This window comes from Crotalus tigris, unplaced genomic scaffold (genome assembly GCF_016545835.1).
Source record: "Crotalus tigris isolate CLP2741 ecotype Arizona unplaced genomic scaffold, ASM1654583v1 scf7180000018042.565515, whole genome shotgun sequence".
Taxonomy (NCBI): Eukaryota; Metazoa; Chordata; class Lepidosauria; order Squamata; family Viperidae; genus Crotalus; species Crotalus tigris.
The window spans coordinates 446,169-461,669 of NW_024096791.1; the positions used below are offsets into that span (position 1 = coordinate 446,169).

The 15,501-nt window shown below is 43.2% G+C and overlaps 1 protein-coding gene across 2 annotated transcripts in view; it reads left to right on the plus strand.

Annotated features, from left to right (window-relative positions):
- The first annotated feature begins 3,053 nt into the window (after window positions 1-3,053).
- The window catches only part of LOC120309589 (SLIT-ROBO Rho GTPase-activating protein 2B), a 112,091-nt gene continuing 99,643 nt past the window's right edge, over window positions 3,054-15,501 (plus strand). Inside the window, exon 1 of one of the 2 annotated variants that reach the window (XM_039346986.1) lies at window positions 3,054-3,570. The gene's annotated coding sequence lies outside the window, so the exon portion shown is untranslated. The remainder of the gene's footprint in view (window positions 3,571-15,501) is intronic. The other variant, XM_039346987.1, reaches the window with a different exon arrangement.

Below are 15,501 nucleotides of genomic sequence, written 5' to 3' on the forward strand. Positions count from 1 at the left end.
AGGCCAAGTGGCACTTAGCCACGGCCCCGTACCAGGGTGGGCAGCTATTCGGAGAAGCACTGAACCCCTACTTGACCAAAAACAAGGACAAGCATAAGGTGTTGGCCCGCTCCAGCAGGCGGGCCAACAGACGCTCAAACCCATACACCCATAGGCAGCCCTTTCGGACCGTATTGGTGGATATATGGTAGGGTATATAGACCACACCTCTATCATAATAAAAAAAGAACAATTAAAGAAACATGAAACAATCAACATCTTAAAGGACAATCCAACTTCCTATATGGAAACTATGTAAGAACACAGTCAGACAAGTTTAAACACACTGCAGCAACAAGAACTTCACAAAAAGTAGTCACACTTCCTATACAACATCTTCCAACAAAATGGATACCTATCACTCAATCCAGTACAGCACAACCAACACAAGCTATGAAAAGGATAACACTGCCATACATCAAAAACACTTCAGAAACAACCAACAGACTATATTACAAGCACACGCCATCACCATAGCACAGAAACCATCTAAAGCCCTCCAGAACATCTTAAGTAAACCAAAAGACCCAGTAGTCCAATAAGAAAAAAGAGCTCATCTACAGCAGGGCTTTTCAACCTTTTCACCCATTGTACCACTTTTGGGTTATGGCAACATCCGAGCATCACCAATCGCCTAACAAGGTGCCAAAAACTCGATGACCCCCCCCCCGAAAGGAAAAAAGTGATGAAGTACAGGTAGTCCTCGACTTACAGTAGTTCGCTTAGTGACTGTTCGAAGTTACAATGGCACTGAAAAAAGTGCTCCCCCAAGCCACAGCTGAGCAAGACACCTGCTTGCCCACACAGTGGTGCTCTTCCTCCTGTCCAAGGTTTTCATTGTTGTGACATTTCTGTTGAAGATTGGCAGCGGGGATGGGGTGGGGTGGGGTGTTTGGTTTTTATTCCCCCCGTCTACTGGGTGGTTGCAGCAGTTTTTGGTCACTTCACATGGTCCTGGGACACTGTGACCATCATAAATATGAATCAGTTGCCAAGCATCTGAATGTAAATCACAAGATCCTGGAGAGGTTGCAATATTCCAGCTGATCAGCGCTTCTTCTGGGTTCAGCAGAAGTGCCAGGATCAGCGCTGAGCTCCAGCTGGAGCATGGCGCTGATCCTGGCACTTCCACTGAGCCCTGACAGCTCTGCAGCTCCAGCCATCTCTCGCTCAGGCTTGTGCGGTGCTGCCACCGGTTCAGCTCATTCCCCTCCCCCGCTACCACTTTTCTAGGATGGTTGCACACCACCTGCCAGGTGCCAATGTACCACAGGTGGTACCCGTACCACTGGTTGAAAGGTCCTGATCTACAGCATAAGGACTGTAACAGCTACTACCATTATGTAGAACAAGCAAAAAACAAACAGAATGCATCCATGAACACCAACTAGTAATCAGAAGATATGATAAAACTCTTTAATTTCACAACACATGGATAAACCAGAACACACCCTTCTCTAGCAATCATACCCAGTTAATCGGGGATTAATGCTAGACAATCAATCAAGCAGCTAACAATACCCTAATCAAGGAACCACCAAGAAGAAAACCATACCCCACCTACACTGGCAGGGCAAGCTACTGTACATAAGCAGGGAGCAAATCTACACTCACTATCACTAGTGTTGCCTAGTCAGCTAATGAAATGTCCACAAGCAAACAACCAGCTTAGAGAGCACCAAGAAGTGCACAATTGTATTAAATCAAAGTAGATTCTGTGGCTGCAGGAAACCTGAACAGACTCGGGGGGGGAGGGGAAGAGTTGGTTGCCATGGCAACAAGAACAGAGTTTTGGTGGTGACTTGCGGTTATCTTTCCATAGACAATCATAACTACTTGGCTGAAAAGAACCCTATTATGGTTTCAGTTATCTATTGGGAATATGATTAGGGGTGTTGTATTCAGGTTGAATAAACAATGTCCAAAATGAGGGGAAAGTTCTTATGCGAAAGAAGGCAAATGAAAGCTCTTTTATTTGCTGACATAACAAGTTGTGATAGGTTTGACACATTGCCTTTCTGTTCTCTTTCCTTTGTATGGCAATCAATATATCTATTTGATCTGTTTGATCGTAGCTCTTGATGTCATGCTTTTCAGATACTTTTAAACTGTTAGCATTTTATCTTGCTGCATGTACATTTTTAAAGTGCTGTATATTTGTTTAATAATTATTTATTTAAAAAGGAAGGCTCTCAGGATGCTATGGAATCACAAACCAAAACTAATAGCAATATTTATATCTAATGGCTTAATAGCAAGATTTTTTCCCCCATTTACTAAGGAATGCTCACAAGAAAACCAGAAAAGTGAGTTGTCCAATATTTTCATTTGTGCAGTGTCATTATTTCTATTTTTCTATTATGTTTCTTTCTTCTTTGCCCAACTGAGATCACTAGAACAGGGCTTTTCAACCAGTGGTATGTGTACCACAGGTGGTACTTTAGCACTTAGACAAATGTAGTGGGGGAGGGGAGTGAGCTGAAGCAGCAACAGCACCACATAAGCCTGAGGGAGAGTCAGCTGGGGCTGCAGGGTTCAGCAGAAGCACCAGGATTGGCGTGCACAGCTATATGCTGATCGGCGCTTCTGCAGGGCTCGGCAGAAGCCCCAGGATCAGTGTGCACTTCTGCAGGCTGCAGGGGTAAGACAGAGGCCCCAGGATTTGCGCTTCTGGCATGTCCAGAAGAGAATAGGAGGATGAGGGAGAGAGAAGAGGCTATAAAAGGAGTAGGTTTTGGCAGAAGCGGGAGAGAACAAAAGATAACGGGGAAAGAAGGGGACAGTGAAAGAGGGAGAAGTGCAGCTTTGAGAAGAGAAATCAGCTGGAGATGCAGCGAAGAGAAGAGGAGGGGGAGAGAGGATATAAAAAAGGAGGGGGGAGAGAAGAGAGGATATAAAAAAAGGAGGGGAGAGAGAAAAGAGGATATAAAAGAAGTGGTGAGAAATTTCTTAAATGAGTTTTGCTCCATTATATAGTCTTGCCACATTTGTTAAGTGAATCATTGCAATTGTTAAGCCAGAAAAAAGGCATTCACTTATTCAAGTAGCATATAAGTGGGAGAATAAACAATTCACAAGTAATACATTTTACTTTTTGGAATGTAAAAAGGAATGCTAGGAAAAGTTCTTTTAGCTACTAACTGGGTTGTGAAGTGATTTTCAGATTTTATTTGCTTTATAGAGTGAATTGCCTCATTGTAAAATAATAGATTTTTTTTTTCTTTTCCAACCCTCCATACCTTTCCTTCTCTAACACTAGAACAGTTTTTAGCATTATGAAAGCACTTTTTGTAGGAATTGAAGGTATTGAATTTCTGGCTAGAATGCAAAATAGTTCAATATCCATTAATGCAGCGTGTTTATCATTTCTCAGGAGACTTAGGGCCCTGATTTGGCTGAAGATTCTTGAAATAAGGGGTTACATTTTCCTTGGATATATGAGAATGATTTCTCTATGGAATGACTTGAAAATGAGAGAAGAGTGAAATTTATTCTGAAGACTTTTGAATGATTTTAACCACAATAAATCTGGTATGAATTAATAGAGTTTCTGGTAGTATTCTGGCCTTCACGCATGATTGATTTTGTATTGAAAGAGAGAAAGGTACTTCCTGCCTTCCCTTTTGTTTATTTAAATTTTCAAGAGATGATTGGTTAGCCATGGGCAAAAACAAGGGAATCATAACTAGGGATAAATGTCCTGATTTCTTGCATTTGCTTATAGGTGACTTTTGATGCAATTTCTATGCTTTTCTCTTAGAGAAAAAAATGCTACCTCCAATATAACAATATTTAAATTAAATATTGACAGATATCCCCAAAAACCATATATCAAACTCTTACATAGCTTTTTTCAAATGCTGAATTAATATATTAGTAGCTATGGCAATAACAGAAATGGTTTCAGGCTGTTTTAAGACACTAAATATTTTCTATATGATTACATGTATTGCAGCAAGCAAAGTATGATGAAAAGGAGTAAAAAAAATCTGACAGTTCACATGTTTGGAACTGCCTTAAGAATATTTTTTTTTCTTCAAGCCTAGACAATTCAGTAGAAAGAAATGGGGCATATATGCATTGTTATCTCTAGGTTGTGGCAGTGGTCCTAACAGAACGAATACCGTATTTTATTCTCACACTTCTAAAGAATACGCAAGTCAGAGACAACCCACAGAACATGAACTTTTGTGAATTGGACTCCAAATTCATCTAGATTATTTTAATAACTAAATTGTCACTGATTAACAGAGGCTCAGCTTTAAGTTCCTTGCTGAGGTTTGGAGGTAGCATGGTATCACAGCTTCCAAGTGTCTCCATCAGCATGAAAGTAGGATGGGCTCTTACCTTCTGTATATTGGGGAATACTAGAATTTTCTCACTATGAATGTCTGAGACCTTACATTGTTCACTGCAACTTTAAGAACAAATTTCCGCCCTTCTTTTGATCTTGGGGATATGGACACTGGTATCCCAATTTTGTCTTTTTTTTTTCATTTGACATAGGTGAATATGTCACTCTTTGGAATATATTTCATTTGGACACTTAAAAATGAAACAAGCAAAAGGCTCAACGCTAAAAGGATACCCTGAGCATGGGAAGATTTTGGAAGAGAGATTTGCATCTTTACGTTTTTAGATCTCAGATGAACAGGCCAAATGCTTACATAGAGTTTGCAGCTATTCTGAATCAGTTTCATAGATACGGTGGGAAAAAATACACTGAAATTCTATCTTATAACTAGATGGATTTGTACTCTCCCTAACACATGGTGGACTGGGGTTTTTTTTTTTTTTCCATCCCAGAACTACTTTGGATGGCATGCTGGGAGAAGGCAAAAAGTAGATTAAGCCAAGACAAAGAAGTGAATGCATCCAGAAATAAAATCTGATTTAATGGAAAATTGCATTAACTTAAAAATGCAGTCCATATGATTGCTCTTGATGAATTTAAGGTAACAAACTAAAAATTACAGTTTTTGAAGAGGCTGAATCTAAGGTTGTATACGCTCTTTATAGCACTAGATTTTAGTTTAAATCCCTTTGTCCCATAAGATCCAGTTCTCATCCTGCATCTTGTTTTACTGATCTGGTGTTATTCTATATTTGAATAACTTCTATCCTTCCTTTTAGTAGCTTAGTTGATAGCCAGGTCATAATTGTTCATGTTCTAATGATTTAACCTTGGAAATGTGGCTGCCTTTTCTATTGTTTAAAAATTGCAATTGACTTAGATTAGTATGGAAAGATTATAAATGGGTTGGTATACAGTGTTTTGACCACATCTGTGCTTTGTCAACTCCCTGTCATTTCTACGTCAAATTGAAAAGGTTGATTTTAACTCTTAAATAATCCCATCAAAAAAAGGAGAGCAGGTAACTCATTTTTAGAAATGGAATTCCAAAGAATTTTTTTTAATGAGAGGGCTACCCTGTTATTGTCTATATACACTTTTTAATGTGTCGTAAACCCCTTTTTATTCAACCCAGCATTTTAAGCAAAGAATTATTTGAATTTCACATTTTAAATTTACCTGAATTATTATTTTATCTTCCATTACGTGTTTTAATGTTGGGTTTATATTATTGAGCCACTAAGACAACTTGTGGTGTCAGATTCTCTACATAAAATTTGGGAAAAAGAGACTTACATTGCACGGACATTCATCTTGGAAACATTCCTTAAGATCAGATATTCAGGGAGGGACTCAATTCTTCATCAGCTAACCAGAGTTTGCGGATTTAGGACGGTTAAAGTAGTGATATTTAGACATCCATTGTTTTCATATTCACAAATTTTGACATGATATGCAGCAGGATATGGCCAGTGTTCTGTATTTATATTTTTATATATACAGATAAATGTGTGTCATATCAATGTTGCATCATGTATATTTGAATATGTACAGTAAATGGGGAAACACAAGTGTCTTTGTGTCTGCAAATATTTTGGCATAGATCATATGGTACACTACCTTCTCTTTCCTTCCCCTCTCTCTCCAAAGAAACCTGAATACAATCTTAATCAGGTTCTGGTTGTTATCTGAGCACAGTGTGTCAAGACAACTAAAGAAAAGATCAGCTATTCATTCCTTTGTGAGTTCATCAATGAAACATAGACAGTAGGAGCTGTCTCTGTGAGAATGTCTTTCAGCTTCTTACACCTGACATCAATCCCTCTGTAACCTTTTATTTATATTTCTTTTAAGGGACTAAAATCTGTCTGAAAGACATCAGATTGACATTCTTGAACACTGATGCCTTTTATCAAAGAGAATTTTAAAAAAGATAGAGCTCTGCTGGCTTGAATGCAGCCTTTATCAACATTGTGTCCTTAACCGTATATTGAAGTGGAGGGGTGAAAGTTCATTCTCTCTGTCACTTCATTCTTCTGTTAAGAATTGTGTCAGCAAGGATGGTAAGAGCAGGATGCAATCTTGTCGTAGAATGTTCTTTTGCAGGAGGTATCCTTGATTCTGAACACCTGAAATGGTCTGGAAATGAAAAAAAATGCATTGTGTAACTCCAATTCTTTTTTTTGAGTGTGTGTCTCTGTGTGTTCTGATTTATTTATAAATAGCACTCACTTTCTATAGCAAGAGAAAATCAAAAATAGTTTTATTTGTAAGCTGAAGTAGTGGCTATAGAGTTATAAAGATGATCTATGTGCTGAAGACTTTTAAAAGTATCTCTTCATATTTCCTGGAAATGCATAGATTGAAGATTAACCATTTTCTCTTAACATATTTCATTAATTAACCAAGAAATTGAGAACTAGTAGTCCAGGTCATTCACAGTGTGATGTTAGTGGGTGTTAAAATTAATGTTCAGAATGTACAATCAAGTCAAATGCTAATGCAAAAATAGCAAAACTATTCAAATTCTTATTTTACTGGAGCCTCATGTATTTCAAATATAATGTAGCTCTGGAAGGTATTGTGAACAGTCTGTTGGATCCTGAAGGTACACTTTTAAATTTTCTTTAAAAAATGAGAAATATACCAGCTTCCCAGATCAAAACAACCAGAAAATCAGCATGGGGTGGGAATTCAGTCTGAGTGTGTGTGTATATGTATTGTTCTATCTTGAAAAGCTATGGGGGGGGGATATTGTCCTACACTAACTGTGGTTAAATGTGGCTTTCTGTTGTTTTCTAGAGTTTTTAAAAAACAACAGAATAATTTTGGGGTATAGAACATGTAACATGTGCTTTTCTATTTGAGTGAATCTGAAAGTTTTGGTACTAATATGTTGGTATTCAAATGGACATTTGAAAGATTGCATTAAGTGAAATTTAGATTTTAGCCTATCTATAGATCAGGGCTTTTCAACCAGTGGTACAAGTACCACCTGTGGTACATTGGCACCTGGCAGGTGGCATGCGACCATTCCAGAAAAGTGGTAGCGGGGGAGGGGAATGAGCTGAACCAGTGGCAGCACCGCACAAGCTTGAGCGAGAGATGGCTGGAGCTGCAGGGCTGTCAGGGCTCAGCAGAAGTGCCAGGATCAGCGCTTCTTCAGGGCTGTCAGGGCTCAACGGAAGTGCCAGGATCAGCGCCAGGCTCCAGCTGGAGCTCGGCGCTGATCCTGGCACTTCTGCTGAGCCCAGAAGAAGCGCTGATCAGCTGGAATGTTGCAGCATCTCCAGGGTCTTGGGATTTACATTCAGATGCTTGGCAACTGATTCAATTCAACCAAACACCCCCCATCCCACCTCCGCTGCCAATCCTCAACAGAAATGATCACAACAATGAAAACCTAGGACAGGAGGAAGATCGCCACCGGGCGGGCAGGTGTCTTGCTCGTCTGTGGCTTGGGGGGCACTTTTTCCAGTGCCATTGTAACTTCAAACAGTCACTAAGCGAACTGTTGTAAGTCGAGGACTACCTGTACTTTATTACTCCCCCCCTTTTTTGGTTATCAAGTTTTTCATACCTTGCTAGGCGACTGGTGGTACTCAGATATTGCCATATCCTAAAAGTGGTACAATGGGTGAAAAGGTTGAAAAGCCCTGCTATAGATGACCCTTATATCTACTTTAGAAATTTTACATGGACCTTCTAGGTACTTCCTATCAAATTAATAAAAATGATTCACAATGGTTCCTATACTGGAGCCACTTATTACCATTACTTCATATATTCAATATGAAGTTTCTGGCCATCAATATGAAAGCCCTGTATGGGCCAGGCTTTTACTAAGAACATCTACTTGCCCTACCAGATCAGAAAGGGTAGGCATGCTACTGGTTCCTTCCACCCAAAATAAACATGCCTTTTCCATAACAGTCCCTGCCCTATTGAACACTTTGCCTGGCCTGAGGTTTGCCAGGATTCCATCCTTTTAGCCTTTTGTAAGGATCTAAAGACCTGCCCCCCCCCAGTTGTTAGGAGTAGATTAGATCAGAGGTTACCAACCTTTCATGGTTGGCGGACCGGAGAAAAGGGAGGGGAAAGCATTACACACACACACACACACACACACACAGGGCCATGAGCATGCGCATGATGCAAATGAGGTGGGGCGAGTGCTTGCATGATGCTCACTAGCCCTGCCCTGATCTTGTGCACAGTGCCCTATTTCTATGCCCCAAGGTGCGGTGTCGGCCTGTTTTCGCACACCGAGGTGTGGCAGCATCCCATTTTTGTGCCCTGAGATGCAGCGTTGGCTTGTTTTCATGCAGCGCAGTGGCATGGAATCCTGTTTTCATGCCCCGTGGTGTCACATTTTCATGCCCCGAGGTGCAGCATCAGCCTGTTTTCATGCCCTGAGGCTTGGCATCGGCCCGTACACCGAGGCGTGGTGGCATCCTGAGGTGCAGCTTTGGCCCATTTTCATCCAGCATGGTGGCACGGTGTCCCATTTTTGCAAATTGTGAGATGCGGAATTGGCCCGTTTTCATGCCCTCAGGCACAGCAGCGGCCTGTTTTTGTACCCTGTGGTGCGGCATTGGCCTGTTTTTGCGGCTGCAGCTGCGGCACTAGCACAAGTGGCGATATGTGAATGCACATGTGAGCTCACTGACCAGTCTGTCCTGTGGCCCGGTGGCCAGCAGCTCATGGCTTAAAGATTGGGGACCCCTGGATTAGATGATGGCACATTAGCATGGATTGGTGCCAGGACTTAGTTGCTTTAATGTTTTAGGTTTTAAGTGGCTGTTTTACAGTTTTTAAAAATGATTTTATGTGACTTTTAATTTTTGATTAAGAGCCACCCAGAATTGGTTGAAAAATTGGCAACTATAAATGTTTTAAATAAATAAAATAATGTGAGGAGGAAAATATGAAGAGGATATTTTTGTAGATTGCAGATTTGCTATTGCCTTATGCAATGTCCGTGGCTGGTACAATTTATTAGAAATTGAAATTCAATTAAATATGAAAGGTATTGTTACTTGGTGAGGATGCATCCATTGTACATAACTTAATACAATTGCAAGCAATTGACTGACTTCCCCCAAAGTAGGGTTGTGAGTGTTTTTGTTACTGTATATATAAATCTAATGATACTTCTTTTCAGAAAATTTTTTTCAGTGTTAGCTCTGGCAATAACCTATTATCAAGATAGGAAAAGGGACATAACTGGTTGAATACATTTCATCAGAATAATCTTATTGTTTCAATGAGTTCTTATTTCAAAGAGCAGAGCAGCAAAAGGGTTCTTCTACTATATACTGTTCTCTCCTCTCCCCAGTTTTCCATTATTTTCCCTAGCACTTTAATGTTCTGTGATGAATTAACATGTCAACCCTAATTGAACTCTTTGAGAGTTTATGGAACATTGCTTTTTTTTTTACTCATTTTATCATAGTTTTCTTAATACTTCTATAAATCTTGAGCTTCAAATACCTTCTTCATTCCTCAAAAATATTTCTCCCATTTGCCAATTTCAGTTTTGTTCACATTCACCAATGTGGATTGGTTATTAGTAGCATGAAGAGCTTTCCATTTCAGTGTAACCTACTTTGAATGGCAGCTCTTATCTGACCTTGGCTGATTTGAAAACTTAAGGATTCCCTGGTGTGATTAAAATTGGATGAGAACAAGGTAGAATGAACTGAGGGGATGGGAAAATATCCAAAAGAAGGCTGTGGCAAATCTGTCCATAATGTTACTAGGAAAACTACATTGATTCCTACAACACCTAAATCTGATTAACTTGGAAACCTAACATGCCAAGGATGCTTTTTCCAAAAGGCAACTGGAGTTTCTCTGTTTTTTCTTTGAAAACATTTCACTTTGCATCCAAGAAGCTAAGTGAAACTTTTTCAAAGAAAAAAAATCAAGAAAGCCCAGTTTCCTTTCAGAAGAAGCACCTTTGGCACAACCACGACCTGGATTATTGAGTGTCCATAGACATTTGGAAATCCAACTGGTCTTCCCAAATATGATAGTTTATTTTTAAAAAATTTGTTTGCCTCACAATTTTGTTTGGATGTGTTCTTAATGATAAGTTTAAATTCATTTTTAGACTAAAGCATAAATCTTAAGCTGTCCAGATTGTGAAATCCTGAGTGTAAGTTATTTATAGTTTTATGAGACATAAGCTTCTGTTTTACTTCAGATGCTAATTGCCAATGAAATCTAGTATCTAAAATTGCTACTTCAGCTAACTGTAAATATGGCTTGCTATTCATTCTGGAACATTTTGACCTGCTGCTGAGACACTTGAGAGAGAAAAGTTAGTAGCTCAGTCACAATTCACCCATACCACAAATTATGTGTTATGAGCCATTGTGGTGGCTGGAAGGAAGAACAATGTTTGCTGTTGCTCTTTTTCATTTTGAGAAGGGCCAAGACATGGAGTAAATTATTTTGATCTCAGTTATAAATGTTGGGATTAAAATAAAAACATCTTGTAATTCTCCAGCATGTAGAGGAATGTAGAATCCACGAATGGGTTGATTTAGTCTTCTAGCCCAATCAGACCAAACAATCAAAGTTGCCACGCTCCTGCAGGGTCTGAGCATGCCCCAGTTTCGTTTGGTCTCAGCCCTGAAGAGACGTGAGAATTTGGCTCCCAATTTAGATTCAGAAAGGTAGTTATTGCCATTCGTGGATTCTCTACCCTTTTTTTCCCCTTCTTGGGGGGGGGATTGGTTCAGCTCTGGGCTCAGTGCTACACCATTTCTTCTCTCTTTAATCAATTCCCTTCTCCATTGAGTTTTTCAGAGGCAGACAGCTGATCGTCGATCGCTGCCTCCTCATTACAATCTACCTCCCACCTCCTCCCAGGATCTTCGCTGTGAATACAAACCTTAAAACTACTAGTTCTCCAGCACTGGAGATGGATAATCCACGCAGTGGGTTGAGACTGTATTCCTGGCCAATCAAATCAGTCAGCCAAAGTTGCCACGCCCCGTCTTGGACCATGATCCTTTAGTCTTGACTGATCTGGCCATGCAGAGACATCTACAACTTTTGGCTCCTGGGCAGGTATAGTTCCTTTCCATTAGGGGGGATTTTTTCTAGTAGCTGAAATTGCTTAGTTTAAAAGTTAATTAGAGATAATTTAATTCAATTTAATTGACCACTCAAAAATTTCCTTGCTAAATTGTAAAACTCAGGAAGTCAGATTCCTACAGGGGAAACCACCCCCACTTAAAAGGGGGAAATCCCTAACTCCCCTCCCTAACCAACCCCAGCCACCTTCCAGCAGCTGGCAGCCGCCTTAAACAAACGGGGAGGCTCGGGCAACCCCTCGCGTTTAAAACAACAAAAAAAAAAAGACAGAAAGGCAAGCAGTTAGCGAGGGAAGCGGAGGACAAAGGGGACGCATGCTGGGAGGGAGATTGATTAAGGGAAACAGCTGGCGTGCGAAGAAGCAGTCTTTTCACTCCAGGCTGCTCAGGATTTTTTAAACGAGGCGCCATTGTCTGCACAGCTGGAAGCACGCGCAGCTCTTTGTTACAACCGCACGTGGCATAGGCAGCCTTGTTAACACATGCGCAGTAGTTTCCTGGCAGCGGCGGCCATATTTTTTGTCCAAACAGGGGAGTTAAAGTTCCTTAAGAAAGCTAGGTTCAGCCGCTGGAGTGAATTAATAGGCAAGCAGTACTGGGGTACTAAAGCATCTATTATTCATTCAGAGACATTCAAATCAGACACATAGCTACTGGTTCCAGGACTTGGTGTCTTCTACCTAAAGTAAATAAGAACCTTTCATAACTAACTGTGTTTAGTTGCCTTTGGCTCCTTCCAGACTTCGGGTCCCCCATTAGTGGCCCGTACGCCTCTGGATTTAGTGGTGGGTCCCAGGCATCCCCAGTCGCGTGCCTGTCCTTACCCACCATAGTCAAGCCGGGTTCCAGGCATTCCCATTAGCGTGCCTGTTCTTATCCGTGCACAGTGACTAACTCTGACAATTTGGCAGAGTCTGCTCCTGAGTTCCAGACGCCCCCAGTAGTGCGCCTGTCCTTACTCAAAGTTGGAGCTCTCCTACTACCTGGGTCCCCCCTATCGCGGCCCAGCGTTAGTGGAGAATGGAGGAAGCAATCATTCCCTCCACTGGAGCCCCGCCTTCATCCTCTGGAGCACCTGCTTCAGAGGATTCGGAATCCTCTGCAGCCCCTAGAAAGGCTGCAAGGAAGTCATCAAAGAAGGCTGACAAACAGGCAATCAGAAGACACCAAGCCCTAGAAAAAGAGTTCGACAGAGCCCAGAAAAGGGCCAGAATTGAAAATAGGCAGAATGGGGGAATAGGTCCTGATCTACCGCTGGGTCTCCCTTCATCCCCACGGGCCATTTGGTCATTAGGGAGCTCATCACAGTCCCAAACAGAGGGTGGGATAGGCGAATTCTCATCGCTCTCCCGATCCCCCTCCCCACGGAGGTTACAGGAAACCCCGAGGACCATGCTAACCACAGCACCTGCAGGGTCGCAGGCAATGGTCACTCCTCCTGCATTGACGGGGGATCTGCTAGCTACCCTAATAGCACAGGCAGTGGACCGTGCATTTGAGGCCAGGGCTCAAACTTCAAAAGCCAAGTCTCTAGGACTTAGAACGAGGCATCGGGAGGAAACGGAGGACCATCAGGACCTCTCCTCCGTCTCAGACTCGTCGGTCTCTGAGGAAGCTTACCTGGACCAGCCAGGTACGTCACAAGGGATTCAAATGTCTGAGGAGGAGGAGGACACCTCACCTCAAGGGCCGTCCTTCAGCGGCCTGTTTAACCCTTCTCTTTTTGTTACTATTCTGCGCAAGGCTGAGGCCACAGCCCATCTGGGGCATGGGACACCAGCGGAGCCTGTCACAGTTGACACGGAGGCTGAGCCGACGTTCGCCGAAAAGGTAACCACTCAACACCGCATACCATGCCCGACCATGTTCCTAAACACAATAAGGAAACAGTGGGCAGCGCCAACCTCCCTACCGCTTCCTAGCAATGCGGAGAGGAAGCTATTTAACGTAGCAAGGGAGCTAGAGGGAACATTGGAGGTGCCGGTGGTGGACGAACCCATAGGTCCCCTGATATCGGACACGGCCATATCAGGAGATTTTGCTGAGGCTCTTAAAGCCGAGGACCGAAAGAGTGAGTCCAACTACAGGAGAACGCACCAGGCAATAGCTTGGGCTACCAGGGCGTCTACCTCCGCGTCCTTTTTCACCAGAGCCACACTTTGTTGGCTCCGTGAGCTACAGGGCCGGGTTCCCATGGAAGATATACGCACTCATCAGGAACTCAGCAAAATGGTAGTGGCCACGGAATATGCGTCGGACGCAACACTTTTAGCGACCAAGTTTTCAGCCAAGGCAATGGCGGCAAACAACACGAGCAGGCGCATCCTCTGGCTAAAGAACTGGCAGGCGGATACCAAATCCAAGTGGAAATTGGCTTCGGCTCCGTACCAAGGGGCAAAGCTGTTTGGTGAGGCACTAACGCCATACCTGACAGAGAACAAGGACAAGCGCAAGGTCCTTAAACACATGCTTAAAAGGCAGGACAAGAGACCCGGCTCCTGGGGAAGGAAACAATCCTTTCGTACGGAAGCCAGGGTCAACTACTTTCAAAATTCCCAACCCTTCCAAGCTAGACAGGATAGGGAAAGACAGGGGGACAGACAGAACACAAGACATAGGCAAACACAGGGAAGACGGCCCTTTCGGGGGAACAACCGCCCCTTCCGCCGTACCAGATGACTCCCGCCCAGACCTTCCCATAGGGGGCAGACTAGCAGGGTTTGCTCCCCAGTGGGAAGAGACCACCACGGACGTATGGGTCAGGAACACCATACGTCATGGTCTATCTCTAGAATTTCTCTCAAAGCCCCCGAACCGCTTCCGCCCGTGCCCCTGTCCCACAAACCCAACAAAGAGAAGGCTCATGAACGAGGCCGTTCAGCACCTTCTAAACATACGGGCCGTAGAGCCGGTGCCTATGAACCAGAGAGACCAGGGGTTTTATTCTATCCTCTTCGTGGTCCCAAAACCCTCGGGGGGTTGGAGAGCCGTTTTGGATTTGAAAAGGCTAAATTTCTACATAAAATACCGCAAATTCAAAATGCAGACACTACGCTCCATCCTTGGAAGCGTAAGGAAAGGGGATTTTCTGGCATCGATCGACCTCACGGAGGCATACTTGCACATCCCTATCTCTCTGGCTCACCGCCGCTTTCTACGGTTTGCCTACAGGGGGCACCATTTTCAATACAGGGCACTTCCATTCGGCCTGTCATCAGCGCCCAGGGTGTTCACCAAGATTCTGGCGGTTCTGGCAGCACAACTAAGAAACGTACCAGTCAGAGTCCAGTGCTACCTGGACGATATTCTAATCCAGTCATCGTCCGCCCAGCAGTCTCGGGCGGACCTAAAGTTAGTGATAAAAATGCTGCAGGACCACGGCTTCTCGGTGAACTTTCCAAAGAGCCATCTAACCCCAACTACGAGAATACTCCACCTGGGAGCGGTCATAGACACAAAGGAATGCAAGGTGTACCTATCACAGGAACGCCTCAGCAGCATAAAGAAAGCCGTAAAACAGGTAAGCCGCGGTCAGTCAGTGACGCTGGTCTGCCTCTCCCAGCTGCTAGGGAAGATGATATCGACCATAGCAATAGTTCCTTGGGCAAGGCTGCACTCAAGAGAACTGCAATGGTTCATGCTCCCGTTTCAGAGACAACAAATCAGTGCATCCCGGAAGAGGGTAGGCATACCTCTGAGAGTACGACACTCCCTCAGGTGGTGGCTATCTCCAGCTCTCCTCAGGGGGTCCCCCTTCAGGGAACCAGACAGAGTAGTAGTCACAACAGATGCGAGCTTATTCGGCTGGGGAGGCCACTTGGGGACCAAGTGGACACAGGGCCGCTGGTCAGCGGTGGATCTCCGACACAACATAAACTGGCTCGAGCTGCGGGCTATTCACCTAGCGTTAAGGCATTTTCACAGCAGCATAAAAGGCAGGCACGTACTGGTCCTGACGGACAACGTGACAGCCAAGGCCCACATAAACCGTCAGGGGGGCAC